The following is a 19,446-nucleotide window of genomic DNA, read 5'->3' as shown; positions in this document are numbered from 1 at the left end:
CTGCCAACTTCACTGGGAACAAATAAAAGAAAACAGCAAAAGAAGAGGAGGGGGAAAAAGAGGAAGCAGAAAGAAACATGCAGACAGTCTGTGCAACCGTCTGAAAGGTGAAACCGTGGCTTGAGCTGAGCTTGTGGTAAAAGCTGAGTTTACACAGGTATAGCGTACCTAACTATCCCTGAACCCCCTCCACACACACACACACACACACACACAGACCATCCTCCCCACCCACGCTCAGCCTACCCCCAGTCCGTGGTTTAATGATAGCACTGACACGTACGCCATTGTCCTCCCCCTCATTATGGGACGACTGGAAGAACTGGTCCTGACTGCACAGGCTTGCATATTCAAAACCATCATGTGTAATCAGACCCAGTGCTCCTGCTAACCTAATTTACACACACACAATCCAAGCCCTACAGCAAATGGAGGTGGCTGGGCTTTCTCTGCGCGCCTCCTCGGCACGACTGGATTAATGGAAAACTCGTGACAGAGATCGGCTCCTCTCCACACACACACACACACACATACACACACACACCGTTTTCACCTTTACATTGGAGTCACATCTCTATGCAGTGTGTGTTTTTGTTTCTACAATGTATATATATATATTGTTACTACAATATATATATAAACACATACATACATACAAAAAGTAAGCTTTTTTTTTTTTTTTAAATATCAGTGTATTTAATGTTGATTATAAATGTGATATTTTGTATTGTGAAAAATAAGATAATATAAGACAGTATAGGATAATGCATAATGTATATTTAATAGTGCAATAGTGATCACAAAATAAATGTGCATAAAATGTATAAACATTTAATATTACTGTTATTATCATGCAGTATACTCATAGGCGGCCTGTCATTGATGTTGACCCAAAGAGGGCCCTCTTCCACTGAGGACATCACTGAGGCTTTCCCTAAGGGTGCCAGCAATAGAGAGAGAGAGAGAGAGAGAGAGAGAATAGGGAGGGGTAAAGAGAAAAGCACAGTCTCCCCCTGCCCTATATCTCCACAACGATATCCATACACACTCATACGCCACACGGCACGCCGTCTCGTCATCGAGCATCTCCATTCATGCACCATAGATGACCAGGATGAGTACACTTGGCAATATGTACAATTGTTGTTGTAAGAGGAAGTGACTAGAAATCAAGACACAGGAGAAAAAAAAAAGAGAAAGAGAAAGAAAGCAAATATAGCAAATCTCCTGCTGAACCAGCAATTTCACTAGCGACAGTATCAAATGAACAGCATAACAATCCTGCAAAATTACAATTAAACAACATTCTAAAAAAACTGCAAGAACAACATAAATAATAATAATTGTAATAATATAGATATAAATGTTAATAAATGAATAAAAGTCAATAGTGTTTATTTAACATTAATTTAGGTACAAATGTGTACAATTATAATTAGAAAACTTCATCAATTAAGATCATTTTTTCTAAATCAAAAGCATTATATCATCCATCACAATGTCCATATATCTATACTAAAACTAAACGTACAAAAAATCTGACACATGTACGTATAAACTAAGGTGGAAAATCAATCATTGCATTCTAGTCTGTGTCCTTGTATATCTCAGAAACGGTGAGCAGTTTATTCTTTTATTTCAAATCAGGTACAAATAAACAGACTACAGCGCCTGTCTGTATCTTTCTGTAGGCTTGCAAAAAGCCTGAACGAATTGAGACAATGCAAACCTTCAGCCAAACAACAACGCAAACATATGCACAACTCAGTCAGACATTTTCTGTAACACAGCGAATATCCTTACAGCAGCCCAACAAGCACACAAATCTGTTCAGAGCCTATAATAACACAGTGTTTTCTCTGACTTAAGTACATACACACAACGCAACATTGTTTTTACACTGTTTGAATATGGACGAGAGTTACTAAACGCTACATGTTAAAGTGTTTCATGACCAGGCGAAACACAAAAGGCAAGACAGACAACAAATAGTGAAACAATATGACTTCCTAGAAATGAGTCAACTGCCATCAAAATCATTGTCCGCAAAAGGATTAGCCCTGAATAGCCTATCCATGAGTTTTTGAAGAGTGAGTGAGATGGCAAAGACCTTGCCTGCTGTCTTTGTTTTGTGATGGTGAAAGCCAGAGCACGGAGAGAGAAAGAGGGAGAGAAAGGAAGGGAAAGGATAAGGGAGAGCTGGAGCGAGAGAGAGAGAGAGAGAGAGTCCATGCACAGCATCTGAATTATACTATATATCCTTTTTGTGTGACGCTTGTAATTATTGCCACCCCTCTACTAGGGAGCCGAGAGACATTAAACCCCTGACTTATCTGTCCTTCTCCTCCCTCCCTCATTCTCTCTCCTAAAAACAGAGAAGCTAGTTTGCCCACTATGCCCTCTTTTAAACGGTTAAGAAAAGGAAAAAGATTGAAATATAATAACAAAAACACACAATGGCTTTTCCTGCCAATTCCCCTCTCTCTCTCTCTCTCTCTCTCTCACACACACACACACACACACACAGATTTCTGCAATTCTGTTGTAATAATTCCTCTTTGTAAAAAAAAAACCTACGCTACACTGCAGAGTCTTAACCTAAACAAGTGTGTCGTCCCTATGTTAGCTTCTGGTTCCTCTTGTTACGACACGTTGGGAAGGATAAAAAGGTCTTGGGATTTGTGTTTTTCTGACCTCTTCCCTGATTCCTTCGATATGGCCCGTGGCTATTTGACCCCGTCTATCCTCAACTCTCTTTGCATGCATGCCTTCCTTCATGAGTGTCTCTCTCTCTCTCTCTCTCTCTTCTCCAACAAAAAATAATAATAATCCATTACTTCAAACTAAGGGCATTTTTTTTCCTAATGCAAAATCAAACACTCATTCTGACTGCTCTTTTGTTGATCAAACTTGAGGTACATTTTTATAGTACTTCTAATCCCCACAATCTCAACGTATTGTTTGTGTGACCCCACAACATAACCCACCCCACTCTTTGCTGGCTCTGTAATGTTGGGTTTTTCCCTTCTCTTTCTTTTTTATCTTTCTTCCACTCACTCGGTGACCCCTGCTCCCTTGTTTCTTGCCGTCTGACCCCAAGTCTCTCAACCTCCCCCTCTCTTTCTTCCCCAACCCTGCACATCCATGAGAAGCTTGCAAACAGTCAGTCAGCTCTGGGTCTGTCTGTCCTTCCATTGCATCTCTTCTGTTTTCTCCTTTTTCTATCTCACTGTGGGCTACATTGTATCATTGTTATGGATCCACATTTCCGTTTGTTCTTGTCCGTATACCTTGGAAGGACTATCTGTCTCTCAATAGCTCTTCGTTCACGCTACTTTTTAAGTCCCCATTTCCATTTTTTTGTTTTTTAATTCATGCTACACCTGTGTTCTTCATTAAGTTTTGGCTTTATTAAAATTCGAGCCCCTCGTCTATTTGTGGGGGCAATTTCGCCTCAGTAGTTTAAGCTAGTTCAAACTAAACGAGGCGAAGTTGTTAGCGTTGTTTATAATTTGAAAACTCTTTTTCGTTCTATTTTTCTCCCTCAGGAGAACGTACGCAAGTTCCAAAACGTAATTCTTATTTTATTCTCATCGTCTTTGTTGTCGAGATTACATTTCATTCCATTGTTTTGATTTTTAGAACCACAAATTCACGCCGTAAGCGTGGGTTTTTAGTTTTAGGTCATTCGCCGTAATCGCTGTGTGTGTAGCGCGGCTCTTAGGGCTCTGTGAGCTCCGGCTGAACCGCTCCTGAGACCCGTCTCTATACCAAACACACTCCCTTAAACACTCGCACACACTTCACACACACATGCCTGTCGATTTGCATGTGACTCCGGCTGGGAAGCAGCAAAGAACAACTTTAACGTCGTCTGGAATGAAAAAAAAATAATAATAATACGAGAAAAGACGGCGAAAGTGACAGGAGCGAAAAAGTAGAGGAACTGAAATGCACAGCAAAGGGCGGAGAAATCCACACTAGAAGGGACACTAAAAAGTAACGATGGGCGCAATGTTGAGGATTTTTGCTCGCTAAATGAGGGAGGAAATGAAAGTAGAGGACGAACGAGCATATCGGTGTAAAAATGGGAAAGCGGGCGACGCTTCCCGCTCAGCGGACGCGGACGGACTCGGAGGCTGGACTAAGACGCTCCTCTCCCGGCTACGATCGCGCAGAGCTCCCGCTCCTCTCCCAGCAGCATCGCGCATCGACACCCTCTCAAAAACCTCTTTCTTGACACTATTCGGTCCTTTTGTGACCCGTGTGAATACATGAACGTGCAGAAGTGTGTTTTAAATCCAACTGTTTGGAAAAAAGGAATCGCTGTCTTGCCCTTTTCTTTTCTTCCAGTCATGAGAAGAGCGAGGACGAAGCCAGATGTAAACACAGGTAACGATACTAATAAACGGCATCAAATAAAAGCAACTTGCATGAAAATAACTTGCGATCGCCTGTTCTTTATCCTGCTAGGAGAATAGGCAAAGCCGGGGCTGATACGGCGAAATCCCGAAAGCCATCGCTTTAGTCTGTTATTGAAACTAAAGAGGATCGTAACGCTACGAGAGAGACAGAAAGAAAGAGAAAGCAAAGTTACAACTTACAATGTTTGGCTGCCGCTTTGAGATCCTTGCTTTTTAATCCAGTATTGAGACGCTTTGGCTAAAGATCCCATCAAGGCAGTCCCTTTTGGTCAGTTTGCGTTTAGGATGATGGTAAAAGAAAGATCATTGTTGTTGCGGAGAGTAAAAAAACCGGAGTATTAGTTGTAAAGGCAATATAAAAATAATTTGGATGCAAAGCAGGCGATGAGTCTTGTGTTAGAGGGAGAGAGGAAGAGGTGAAAGTGAGATCTGATGATTGAAAAGAAAAAAACTCTTTGGATCTTTATTCCTGCTAATTAGTTTCCTGCAAAAAATGGCTGTGATTAATTCAGTGCGCATGTGCTTCATTACACAGGCACGACGGGAAGGGCTAATTAGCCACCTTCTGGATCAATAAGATTCAGCAGAGAGCCGAGGAGAGAGAGAGGGAGGAGGGAGATAGAGGAGGGAGGGAGGGATGGATGGATAGATGGAGAACGAGAAAGAGGAAAGTAGTGATCGGGAATTGAAAATATGGAATTAAGTACAGCACAAAGTAAGAGTTGGATGAGAAGGAAGACACTGAAAGTTAATAGTGGAGAGGCGAGCGCGCATGCAGACCCTGCTGCACGGTGTTTTCGCGCCTGTGTTATTTGCTCGCCAGACGCTAGTTTTAGATTTAGAAATCAAAACGAGTATGTTTAAGAAATGAAATAACGCACTTATAACCTCGAAGCCGCCAGCTTTAGAGCGCTTACAAACCCCGTCAAGTTCGTCACACTTTCAGTTGCCTCGCATTTAATAAAACAAAAATCTTATGACAGGATTAACACAGTTTAGATTTTTTTTTTCTTTCTTTTTCTTTTAGAGCATGCAAAAGTGAAACAAAGACGGCTTTATGTGGACAACAACATAACGCAACACTCTTTGCGAAGCTTTATCAGTGCAAATGTTAAATAAGCAAAATACTTCAGTTGCTATGTTTTAGTGTAGCCTATATGCACTTATGGTGAACAACAAACTTTAAAACATGCCGAGAACAGTTCTGACAAAAAGTGGACTAATAAACACTGTGTGTACTGGCAAATCACAAACACCTTTATTATCAGGTTATTATTATTATTTTTTTAATCTGGTTGTAAAGATGAGCTTCTGAACTTCTGTATAGATGCACACAGGAACTGTTAAAACACTGTGCAGTGTTAAATGTTATCATTTCAGCATGCACGTTACGTGATATAGGATTATACCTGTATTTTTAGTATTGTCATTTTCTGAAGTAAATATCAACTATTTCTGAAAACGACACGGTTAGCAACACGCTATGCATGTAACATAACATTTGTAAAATCGTCATTAAGTATAATCGTTTTTAGGTGTAATAAATGAAATTGGACTTTTATATGTCGTAGTAACACCTCGATATACTGCCTGTATTTACGTTCACGGTCTGTCCCATCATGCTGGATCTTGAGATGAGTGCACGAGGAAGAATCAAGACATTGCAACCGAATGCGAGGAAAAACTGTGCAAAAACTAGACCGCGCAAAAACAACCACTTCCTTCTTTTGAGCTTTTCTGGACAAATTCATAGCCTATAATTCCTGTCAGAGTCAAACGCAATAATATAGGTTACGTATTTTATTCACTTTGGGACGAACAGCAATATATGATAAGAGATGCTTCTTTAGATATTATCTTTAAGAGTAGAACCAAAAAGCACTGTATAGATTTTATGAACAATTTTAATATATGAAATTTTCTGTTTTTGTTCCTCTCTCTCTCTCTTCACTCTCACACACTCACAGACAGTAGGTGAAGAGAGGGAGATAGTGCAATGTAAAAATCACAAGTTCTTTAATGAACATTGTCTTTCCTGCACTTTACTTACTTTATAGCAATAAACAGCTCAATATGTTGTTTTTCATGTGTTATTACAATTTAAAGAGAATTTAAATAGAACATTTGAACACAAGTCATGTTTATTTAGTTAGGCATTTAAATAGCATGTAAATCGCTCCTTAAACAGTCAGCGGCGATAAAATGACACTATACGCGTTACATGCTGTGTGTTTTTTAATAATTCTCGATAAGTAGTGTAACTTTCAAGCGCGTGCGTTCAAAGAGGTGACATTTGATCAATAGTAACAACTGTAGTATAGATCGGTGGGTTTCTCCACAGGTTTGCTTTTTTCACTTTGCCCCAAAACAATTCTCCTGCTCTTGGTGGTCATTTAAAGCGCCCTCTTCCCGAATCAAAAGCGTGTATCCCAGTTCCGACCTTTGAGTCCAGGCCAGTGTCCTTTCTCATGATAATTCTATTGTTGATTCTCACTAAAGAAATGACAATTCCTCTCTCCCTCTCAATGAATACTTTCGCTATTGACAACTCTAAGGGGCCCTAATCTTGCCAAATACAGCCAACCTGTTTTTATCGATTGCATAATGTTTATTGGAAAATGATCATATATAACTTTTTTAGTTGTTGAGTTTTTTTTTTTTTTTTTTTGTAACATTCTTTTCTCTCTCTCTCTCTTTCTCTTTTAAGACAATGTGTTTTTTTTCCCGAATTGTTTCTCTGACTACATGATGCCAAATCCCGTGCTGTATCATTTACTGTCTCATTAGGCAATATATACCATTTGAATGTCAAAAAAAATAATTACATGTTTATTGTGTTCTGCACGATTATTGTTGTGTGTATATTATTTTGGGATGAAGTATTGAAGATGTCATAAACGTGCTATAGAATAAATAATTCTGATAATTATTATCAGAGGAAATGTAATATTTCAATGTAATAACATTTCAGAAAAATATTTTATGTTTTAATAAATATATAGAATATAATAAATATTGTATTTTATTTTATTTCCATCTCATGTCATATTATACAGAACATGTTGGAGAGCATGCAGTCAGTATGGAACTCGCTTTGGGAGTTTCAAGGAAACACATAGCCTCTATGAAATCCATTGCACTGAAGCATTATCAAATACGGCTATCAATGCATTATACAAACAATAGCAATATTAAACACTCTGGCCTCGTGCAATAATATAGGCTAGACATGACAGTTGCTGCTGTGTGTGCGTGGATAGCGCGTGGGTGTCCGTGTGTGTGCTCGCATAAATGTAAGTTCTAGTTTTAAAAGCGTATATTTTTATATTGCTGACGCGCAAATGGGGACATATATGGAATAGTGAGCAGGTCTACACGTTCGCAGGAACTAACTTCCGTCACGTGCGACGGAAAACAGAAGTGACAAATGAAAAGTTACAAAATAAAACGTCGATATGTTTGATGTGCATACGGATTTTGCCTTGAGAGAATCTTCAGGATTGGTGATGTGCCTGCTCTCTTGGGAAAGAGGGATTGCAAAAAATGAATGGATGGAAAATAGAGTGCGCGAATAGTTAGAGGGGCAGTGAGATAATAAGAGGCCGGTGCGTGAAAAGGGACAGAATCAGAGCTTGTCTGTCGCTTTGTAACCTGCCATGGCCAATCTAAGCACATTTGAATATGCAGTGTGGTCCTGTCTGGAGCTTGATAGCCGTATTTATGGACGCAAATATCACCTGGGCTTCGTTTTCTTCAGCAGATGCACACAGAATCGTCATTGCATGCTCTTTTAATATAGATTAAATGTGTTTCTTATCTGTTAGGTTCAATCAGTTGCGAATGCTCTGTCCTAAATATGACTGGGAATGACTGAACAGACATCCAAATACGCATGACCAAACCCCTCTGGTGAACATGCTGATTGATCTGACTAGAGATGTGTGTAAACCTCGGTCCATCGCCGTGCAAACAATGAATTTCACATATGAACCCTAAACTGCAGTAACAGAATCACAATCCGTTGCTGTTTATGATAAAAACTAAATGTTAGATTTATTTATTTTTTATTTTTTACCAAATTTAGAGAGGACAAAAATGTTAAAAACACATTTAAATCAATGTGCATGTATGTATTTTTTTCTTTTCTTTTTTCTTCTTCAGCGTTTCAGAAAGACAGCCTGTGCTTTTCACCCTCATGCACCGCGTGTGCCACCACTGAATAATAAAGACCAAAAACGAGCCGTAAGGAAATGAAAACAGGCGAAAGCATTCAGAGATAAAGACAGCTGTCTACAACAGTCTCGCAACTTTATTAAAAAGCGAAGAACATAGTAGTTCAGATAAATATAAATGTATTTGGGGATTGTGTTACTGTATTAATATGGAAGGCACACAAGTTCAAGCTGCATCCGGATAGAGCTATCAAAGGGGTTCCATCCTCATGCGTCCCTAATGAAAGAATCTGGCGCTTAATTAGCATTTTTCCGCATGGTTAAGTAACACAACTTTTTACTCAGTCACCGGTGAACAGCAGCGGCTTTTTTGGGAACGGGCCCTCCAACGGGCGCATGCACTAGCAGCAGCAGCAGCAGCAGAGGAGGAGGTGAGAGTTGTGGCGCATGGCTGGTCTGAAGCACACTGGGACTCAATGGCACTGACAGCACAGGAGCATTGTCCGGCCTGAAGCCGCGGGTGGATGCATGGGGCAGGACGTGTTACCAGGTGCAATGGCAGCGCCCTCTTATGTTCACTCTGGCCAAGGGGCTCAAACACAACATGAACCTGCCTTGTCAGGGATATATGTTCCCTATCTGCCATCTACAGCTGATCTGTGCGTGTCATATGTCACCGGACTGCGTCAAATCGAGCACATGTGCATACAGGTAAATGTCTGTTGGCGAATGACTAGGTTCCTTGCTTAACATTTCACCCGGCTTCATCAAATATCTCAACTTTACGCACGGAGCCATAGTTTAATCGTGTGCAGCGCGCACGACTGAGACCCTTTTTGTGTGTGAGTTTTTGAAAAGAGGCCAATTTTAAAGCAGAAAAAGAAAATATCATGAGCTAGGAAAAAATCAGATAAGATGGAAATCATAAATAATAATACAGAAAAAAAAAAAACAGCAGTGTATAAATGATTAAACGCTGTAAGACAGAATAAGTAATATTGCACTTACTGCAAAATTATTCCATGACTGTGTGACATCAAGATTCACAGATAAAACGACATTGTCTTATTATGATATAAATCAGCTCGCAGATATGACAAACACGTGAGTGAATCAAATATGATGCGCGTCAAAGGAATGTATTAATTATCATGCACCTTAAAGACAAACGGAAGGAGAACAGCATCGTTCTTTTTTACTTACAGATGAAAACATGCCATCTCTTATTTCAAATTCCACTGTATAATGGTTAAAAAGACGCTGTTTTATTTACATGATTTTGTTATTGTAGTGATGTAGAATGTTTAATCGCAGAACTGCATCTAACTCCGTAAATGAAAACGTTTCTGAACTATAAACATTTAAATTAACTGTTTAAAACTAATAAAAGTACTGTCAATAAATACATACATGTAATGAGAATGATGCATGTTTTACCGTTACACTATAACCTGACATCTCAAAATATCTATGTGGAACAAATACGTCCAGTATGTGACTGAAAAAAGAGCTGGACACTCTTAATTAACGCAAAAATTCAGTTACGCTGGGGTAAATGTTAACATATGTTCCTTTTAGTGTGTCAAAACACACTATATTCACTAATATTTGAATATTGCAGCGAATGCGTTAATAAACACAACAAAAGTTTGTCCATGGCTTAATATGTTCGTGTCTTTTTTGTTATGTGCTGCTACACATCATTTCAATGTTTTGTAGCCTATATAGTAAATAAAGATGTATGCAAATTTAACTTTGAAACCCAAAAATTCAATAAAAAAATGCGTGTTTAAAATTAATTTGATAAAACATAATTTTAAATGAATTACTAAATTAATTAATTAATGAGCACGTTCCTAGTAATAGATACGTTCTTGTTTTGTGCAGATTGTAAGACAAACATTTCGAATAACGCACAGCATGAACGTCAATTGAACTTAATTATAAAAACTTAATTTGCCCTCAAAAACACTAATTAATCAAAATTACATTTTCAAAAAACGAGCTTATATATTGTGCTTCTCCAAAATGTTTTATGCATTAACGTTTTAGATCAATTAATTATGCAAATATTTTTAAATTAATTAATAATTATCCTTAAATTAAATTCCATTGTTACTGATTTGGATCGTTAAAGTTACCTGATACTGCCCAAACAAGTGTAATTCGAAAACAAAATTAACATATGCGAACTCTAATTCTAGCTAAATCAATTATTGAATAAAATAATAAATGAAATAAAAAACAACGAACCTCTGAACAAGATATTTTAAAACACTGAGTTGTATTTGCCTGCAGATTGATACAATGACGTATGGTGTTATTGGGCTCGGTTTCAGTCGAAACCTTTTCAGCAACCTAAAAATGTCTAGATGTATAAATGGATAATATAATTGGAACATATTTAAAAATACTATTTGATTATAATAACCCTTTAAAAATACCGAGAAAAACAAACCCGAATGTGTGAAAGTGTTAATCGAATAATATCAGTGTATCATAAAACACCTGCGTGCGTCCGTGTGTGTGTATGTGTGTGTGTGTGTGTGTGTGTGTATCACCGACCATCTTATCAGTTATTACTTTAATCCAAAATATACTTCAGTATATTGTTTGCAAAATTCTATCATCATTTTTATTTACTTATTTTATTATTTATTTATTTATTTATTATCGATACCAGAACAACACGAGCTCTTAAAAGCAATACGTCCACACAATCACATATAGTCATTTATGTTGCTCAGTAAATGCTTAAGCTTAAAGAAAACAGCAGAAGCTCTTTCAAATACACCTTTAAAAATCCAGGAACGGATCATATTAATTGTCTGTGCGGTTAAGCAGTAGTACAAATGTATCTGTTCACGGTCGTGCAACAATCAGAAAGAAAAGCAGCCTGGAGCAAGTCTGCGTCCAGAGGAGATACAACTGCAAACCAGCTCATCCTCACAACGCAGATTCTCTGCAACCTCCATTTTATCTTTGTGCAGGTAAGAGAATAAAACAGGCTGAAATAAAAACGACTGTCCAGTTTGAAATGCACTGCAACAAAACGATATAAAGCAGATCTCAAGAATGAAGAAAAAAGCAGAAAAGTGAAGATGGTCTTCCCGCTTCTCGACATCAACATGCAATGTATAGATGCAATGCCATGTGCGCATTTCGGGCCTGTACATCCACTTGAACTGAATAATTCTGCGCTTGCACTACATTCATACAATATCCAACCCTTAACAATTCCAGTTCCTAAGAAACATAATAATAAAAAAATATGGCCACCTGTCCATAAAACAATATAAGACACATATCTTTTTTTTTTTTTCTCTTTTTTTTTTTTTTTGGCAAATTGCATATAGGCCTATATATCCACAGCTGGCTCATAAGTTTCATGTATAGCAGGTGGAAGCAGCCACAGAAGGGCAACAGAGACGTAGGGCTCCCGCCAAGGGTCACCGTGCAAATCCTTCCCCACTTCTATCATCTGACATATATGGCAGGATTATGTGCAAAGCTTTGCTCAGGAAATCATTTCATTTCAGAGCGGAGACCCCGAGAAATACTATACATTTCAACTGTTATGCTGCCAAACATCTTGTAAATAATATTTATTTATAATTATGTGTAAGATCTGTACATTAAATATTTAATTCTGAACGTGAAGATGAATACACGTGTGTGTAAAAAGAGAAACACAATACATGCACATACAAACAAGAAAAATGTGTACTGTATTGTTACAAAACATTTGCTAGTAATCTATGAATGTAATACATATATGAATAAATTATTCATAACAATTAATAGTTTAAGATGGTCTGAAATTGATGTTTTATGCAAAAGAAAAAAGAAAGCACTAGCGATTTAAAATGTGTCATTAATTATGTTGATCATTAAAGGAAAAAAAAAAAGAAAAAGAAAACTTAATAAATAAATAAAATACATATGGTGTTTAGCATCACAATTCATTAACTGAATGTGAAAGTAATTACAAGAATAATATAATTAATGTGAGTAGCTAAGGATCAAGGAAAAGGCCAAGTGGAGTAACATGCACCAGAAAATTCTGCCAAAGCCTAAAACCCGCAACTAGTCTTGTGGGTGATGTAGCTGGGGTATAATTGCAAGTGACCACAGCGGCTGGAACATAGTTGCACGGTGCTTAACCCTGCCATTTCCCCCACCCCTGTGACCTCCAGAACTCAGAGGCAGGTGGGCTTCTGCAAAATTCAGAGGTGGGGGTAGGGTTGACGTCAAAAGGGGGACAAGCTGTGCATCATGGCCGGTAACACATGAACGCTGCCCCCGTAAGGGTCGGCGGAGACCCCGTCTGGCCTTGGAGCTCCACACGCCCATAAAACAAGCCATTAAAAAAGCCGTTCACGGCAAAGCATGAGCTCGTTAGGACAATTAACGAGAGAGGTGTTTAACTTGGCACTACATTAACACTCCAGGAGGGACCCCACCAAAAACAGGCCACCACACAACACGACTGTGTGTGTCCCTAACGCGACCCACACGGACACGTCACATGTCACATAAAGCAGATTCTGCCGTGCTAAATCAAAAGCAAACTTCGGAATAAATGACATACATGTTCCCCAGCGTTAAATCAAACCATTTAGTCCTGCAAAATCCAAATTCTTATTCTTAACTCAAATATTTCCATTATTAAAGATGCATTATGAAGGCCACAAACACACAAATGCATTCGCTATCTCTCCACGGATAAACAAAGCATTGGGACGTCCCTTTCAGGACCTGGACGACAGCATCGCCGCCACAGTATTAGTCAGAAAGCGAGGCCAGCGGGAATAATTCCTCTATTTTTGTCCAAGCGATCTAGCAACGAGACAGGACACCGAGGCGACGCTGGGCTGTGTCAAAATGACACATTCAACTCATCCATAATGAAAGTAAATAAGAAGTGTGATAATCTGCATTTCATGTATTTTTGTACATCATGGGCTCTGCGATATGCAGAAATTCGTTCCTCGCAGAGAAAGAGTCTATGACCAAGAGAGATAAAGGGAATTGCTTCTCCCGTCCTCTGTTTAGAATTGTAAATATGGCGTATAGGCATTGCTGCTGTCCAATTACATATATCTTTCATGTATGAAATCATGCATGGCTCTTTTTACCGCAAGGCCAAGGAGGGCCGGCACAAAGGGAGCGACCCCGGCCGCAGTGCAGTACATCCCTCATGCAGAGCGGGGTCTGGTGCCGGAGCCCTGGGCTAAGAGCACTGTTCCATTAGCGCTCTCGGATGGAGGGGAAAAAGGAGGAGGACGGGTGGAGGGAAGGAGGGGGGAGATTGGCTCTCCTGACGGGGGCGTTCACTGCTTATGACTTCTGCTGACTTACATTTGTCCTGTTGTGAGCACACATGACCCCTCAAACCCTATATACCTTTAACGTAGCCCATTTTGAAGTCGCTAATTAGTTTAAAAGAGATGGATTTTTTCTTAATGCTTTGAAGTGTTGTGTTTTTTACTTTATTTATTCATTTATTTATTTTTTTTGGCTAATAATATAAGAGCGAGATGCATGAAAAGCTTTAGTGCTCCATCTGTTAGGTTATTTATTTATTTGCTTTCTCTTTCCCCACAAATGACAGCTCCCCGCAGAGTACTAATGTGAAATGACCTAAATTTGGCAAAATTACTTTGAACTTTTCAAACAAAGGCCCTGCTCTCTTCTCGGAACCTGGCTGATTCCCTGAGTGTCTTGCGTTCTACCTCCTTGGCCGTCTGTTTTTCTTTTTAAATGCTTAATTCTGTAAACACTATTTACTTTCATTCAGGGTTACGCCGAGAGCAGCGAATACCATCATTTTGAACAGCTAAAGAGCATGTGTGTCTGTCATGTTAGCGAAACAAAAATATCACTGTTTAACATTTACACACGAATATGCTAGTCACTGGGGCAGCACCGTGTGGCTGTTTTCTAACTACACTGTAAAATGTTTATAGAATTAACCTAAAATCTACTCAGTCTGAAAACGTCTAAGTCAAAGAAATTATTTAATCATCTCCAAAACACCAATGAAAGTCTTTTTTTAAAAGTCAGATCAGACATAAAAAGGAAACAACCGCAGGTGAAATGGTCAGGGGAACACTAAAAACTAAACCAGTATTCATATTCAAGGTGAGAAATTTGTTCATCACAGACGTGCAAAAATTACTCTCATGCTAGGAACAAGCATTAAAAGAATTATTCTGGGTTAATACAAGTTAAGCTCAATCGACAGCATTTATGGCATTATGTTGATTATTGCAAAAAGTAATTTCGACTCGTCCTTCGTTTAAAAAAAAAAAGTTACAGTGAGGCACTTTCAATGGAACTAAATGGGGCCAATTTCTGAAAGAATTTAAAAGCTGAAATGTGACAGCTACATTAATTCTGCTGTCAAAACCAGTGTATTATTTTAAATTCTTACCATTTTATGGACATTTTAAAACATTGTAATGAAGTTGCAATATCGGATCTACATAATTATTTAGTAAACAATTTAGTAAACACTTTAAAATAATCTTACACATATTGTCTTGTCTGTATTTTTTAAGAAAAGGAAAGTTGTGTTAGTTCAACTTGTATTGAACTCAGAATATTCCTGCAGCACAGGCTAACTTGCATTATGTAGATGAAAATATGCAACGATAACATGTATCTGTACATCTGTACACTCTTTTCTGTCAATCAATCTATCTCCTTCTCAGTCGCTTTCCAGGATTTCCCTGCACCTAAGCATCTTTGAGCCAAACAAATTCAATCAGCACACATTCCCTCTAATCCTACAGCAGCAGACAGGTGATTGAGTCTTCAAACCCGGGAAGCCTTTATCTACAGTGGGCTCTCCTGTAGGCCCAGCATGGAGGAGAAGCCGCCTATGTGGGCGTGGATGCAGGGAGTCCATCTGGGCTTCAAAAGCCCCCGAGGAGCTTTGGGGGAGTTGCCAGCAGGAAAAGAAGTGACTTCACAGCCTTACCTGATGGGGTTTTTGGTTTCAGTTGGCACCGCTCGGAAGCCCTCTCTGACCGCGTCCTTCTTTTCAAGTGTCCGTTTGAAGTGGGCGCCAGAAAGGTCACAACCCTTGCGGTCACAGCAGGTTTGGTGCAATGGCAGGCGGATGGCCGTAATCTATCGCTAGTGTTAAAGCTCTCGTTTTTTTTTTTGTTTGTTTTTCTTTGTTTTTTTTGGTCTGTTGGTATATTCAAAAGTAAAGAGGAATGTAAAGCTTTCCGATCCAGTGCCTGGGCACTATTAGTAAGTCCCTTGGCAAGGGCTTGGGATGATGTAGTCCTATAATTCCAGGTATTTCCAGGTTTTTTCTCAAAGCTACGAGACCCGGTTATGCGATTTGGTTTGAAGCATCCACAGTCGGTGGAAAAGCCTTTCGGAGTGATAGCGCCACCTAGGGATAAGAAGAAAAAAAAAAACATGCTATTAACATTTACAGCAAAAGTTCTTTCATGCAACCGAACAAAGGATGAAACAAGAAACACATTTAATAGATTCTCACAGAGACGTATAAACACACACTTTGCCTTTTATAAAGCAGAGCTGAGAGGAGGTGAGGCCATTGTTAGTTATGCTCCATAAGTGAGTGCAGATTTTTCGCTTTGCGTGCTCGTTCCCCCTGAGAAAGAGCCGGCTAAATCTCTTTCAGGAGGGGAGGACACAGAACAATATGGCTTCTATCAAGTCTTTTGAATTCTGTAATAAGCTGTTTTAGAGAACGGAAAATTAATATATAATTATTTTTATTACTGCTGCAGGACAAAACCTTATGATTTTCCAGATTACATTGAGTAATAAATGCATTTCTTTGAGTAATTTTTCCTCTTGTGGCATTAGGGGCTCTTTCTCTCCATAAAAAAAAGAAAAACTGAAATTTCCGGAGAAACTTAATTTCCCCCATAACCAGAACAAGACATATTCCTGTAATAACATGCATAATTGTGCATTCTGCGGAAGATCTCTCATACACAACAACAAAGCCACTTAGACAGTACATATTTATTCACATGTCAGTTCCAACATTGAAAGAGAAAAAAGGAGGAGGGAAAAGCAAAAGGGAACGCCACATGGGGCTGGGATAGAAAGCCGAGTAAATGTGTCTATCATAGGCTACGGCTCTGACAGCTCTCGCCTGTGCTGCTTGGGCTTCAGTTGAGGGAATAAAGGACAGAGAAGGAGACAGACTGTGATTTCTGAACGGTCCCCCCGGAGTCTCTTCTATTTGGCAACATTTTTATGATTATTTTTACCTCTGTGGATAGAGCAGGGTTAAAGATGCTGTTTAATTGTTCCCAAGAGCTCTTATTAAGTTGTTGATGAGGAGCTCCAGGGAGAGGCACTTAGAACTGCAACAAAAACAAGCAGTTGAGGCAGGAAAGCTGGTGAGGGGACGGAGGAGGAGGAGGAGGGGGTTCCGAGATGGATGATGAATGGATGGAGTGTGGAGGTCTGAACTTTTTTGATGCTGGTCGCCAGTCCATCGCTGCGCCAGGGCCTGTGACCGCTATAGACAATGACAGGGACCAGTACTCGCCAATAATTAGAGATGGCCAAATTGTCCCGCTTAGTATTTGATATTCTTGATACAGCTCTCTTTGTTGTTTGGATGACAAAAAGTTTTAGGCTGGTTTGCCTCAGTGCTTGTCGTAAGAGTAGCTTAGTAGGTCACTGCTTGTCAATATCAAAAATTGAGATGGCCAGTTAAATGAAAGAAGGCTGGCTTTACGGTTTGCTTCAGTTTTAATGGTGAAAGAGCATGAGGTAAGAGGTGAGTAGCTATTTATATCATTTAATATCTGACAACTGTTTTATTACGATAGAAATGTTAAACAAACAAACGATAATATGCAGTGATGCAAACTTTTTGCCATTTTTAATTGAAAATATAGGCTATAATCTATGTGATTCATGAAATTCATGCACTCTAAAAAGTGATAAGTTGACATAACTTAAAAAAACTGAGGAAACCCGTTGCCTTAAAATTTTTAAGTAAATGATAATTAATAAGATAAGTTAATTGAATTGTCAAGTTCACTTAACTTTTAAAAAAATATATATATTATGTACTTAATAATTTTAAAGCAACAGGTTTCCTCAATTTTTTTAAGTTAAGTCAACTTTCACTTTTTACAGTGTGACTAAATGTGAGCACGAAGACACATTAATGGAGCCATCTTAAACATATTAGGTATTAAGAGTTAAAGAGTGAATATTTTTAAATAAAAATATATATTAAAATTGAAATATTTACATTTATATCAAATAAATGATAATTCTAGATGGTGTTTTTTGTTTCCCCTTCTTTATTCCCGTAAATCATATTACATCATTTAATTCCTTTAAAAAAAATAAAATAAAAAGGTCCCTACATGTTCAAGACAAGGTCTGCTGCTCTGCGCAGAGGCCGGCAGACAGGAAGTGATGTAAATGGCATGACTATCTGTTATCAATGATATATGGGGAAACCTGTCTGAAAACAGTCAGTTTTGACATTTCTTTTGGTCACACTAGTATTACAGAAATTATACTCTACACCTTTAAATATACAATGAATCAATATTGCAGCATTATGAGAAAGGTCTGGCTGCAATAAGACAAACTATTACAGCGTACTATCCTGGTTGGACAACACTAAAGGTTTCTAGTGCAGTTCAGTGGCATGGGTGCATTGCATTCAAAAGCTCTCTCAGGCCATTGCTCCCCATTCGCACCTTCTCCACCGGGCAGACTGTGGCCTTGTGCTGGGCGGAGCAGTGGGACGGAGTGGATCTGGATCAATACCCCAGCCTGCAGCGCAGCAGGGCCGCAGGCCATCCCTGACCTGGGCTATTGATCAGCCGCTCCTCGGCTGCCAATAGCAATGTGCTGGATGTGACACAGGGGCTGAGAGCAGACAGGCGGCTGAGGGATGGGGGAATGTGTATCGCCAGTGGCAGCCCCACAGCACAGTGAAGATAAAAGTCAATTCCACTTAACCAAATCACTGACAACTAAATAGTTAGTGGACGGAGGAATGTGCAAGGTCTCAGGTGGTGGCAGCTGGCTGCATGGATGACTGGGAAGCCGGGGTGATTCCCCTCACCTGCACTGGGAAAGCCCTAAATATGGGTGTGTACCATATGACCAGGTCTAACCTGAATAAACTGCAATAAATGAAAAAAACATATATACATAGTCCTTATACATGTATAACACAAGCAATGCAAGACCAACAAAAACACTTCCATCAAATGGTAAACTACAGGCATTTAACAGGCCAACACATTTATTACAATTTATTATATGTACTGTATAATTTATTGTATTTTATTAATGCAATAATGTTATAATAAAAATGCTACTTGATATAAATAAAATAAAATAAAAATTCATTAAATTTAAAATGTAAATTATTTTAAATATTAAATACAATTAAATTAGGAAATATTTAAATGTAAAATTTTGTGCTAAATTATTTGGACATTGTTTTAATGTCACACATTACACAGATTAAAGATCTGTTCATGTTGTGTACAGCACTCCCAGGCAGCCCATCTAATCTATCTTCCAGGCAGCCATTAGCAGTCCATATCAGAGTAGTTTACATGTCACTTTACTGCTCCACTGCCTGTTCATTGCCATTCTGTAGCCAATGGCCCGCTTGTCCATTCAACACCTATCTAAGGCTTCATATCTCTTCCTTTAATTACTGACTGACAGGAAGGCAATACTGAACACTTCATTATAGAATCAGCCCAATGACCAGCCACCACAGCCCAAGTCTCTCTGGTCAGTCTGACGCGCAATGCCTAGGTCAGCAAAGGTCAGTCACCCTGAATTTATCAGCCAGGAGT

General features: G+C 38.9%; 1 protein-coding gene across 1 annotated transcript in view; it reads right to left on the bottom strand.

The window, feature by feature from the left end:
* The window catches only part of zfhx3b (zinc finger homeobox 3b), a 244,284-nt gene that overhangs the window by 143,320 nt on the left and 81,518 nt on the right, over positions 1-19,446 (bottom strand). Inside the window, 1 exon segment of the mRNA XM_058780649.1 lies at positions 15,582-16,007. The gene's annotated coding sequence lies outside the window, so the exon portion shown is untranslated.

Source organism: Onychostoma macrolepis, chromosome 07, assembly GCF_012432095.1.
Source record: "Onychostoma macrolepis isolate SWU-2019 chromosome 07, ASM1243209v1, whole genome shotgun sequence".
Taxonomy (NCBI): Eukaryota; Metazoa; Chordata; class Actinopteri; order Cypriniformes; family Cyprinidae; genus Onychostoma; species Onychostoma macrolepis.
Note: the sequence above shows the minus strand (reverse complement) of the source record. Positions and strands in the feature narration are given on the sequence as shown.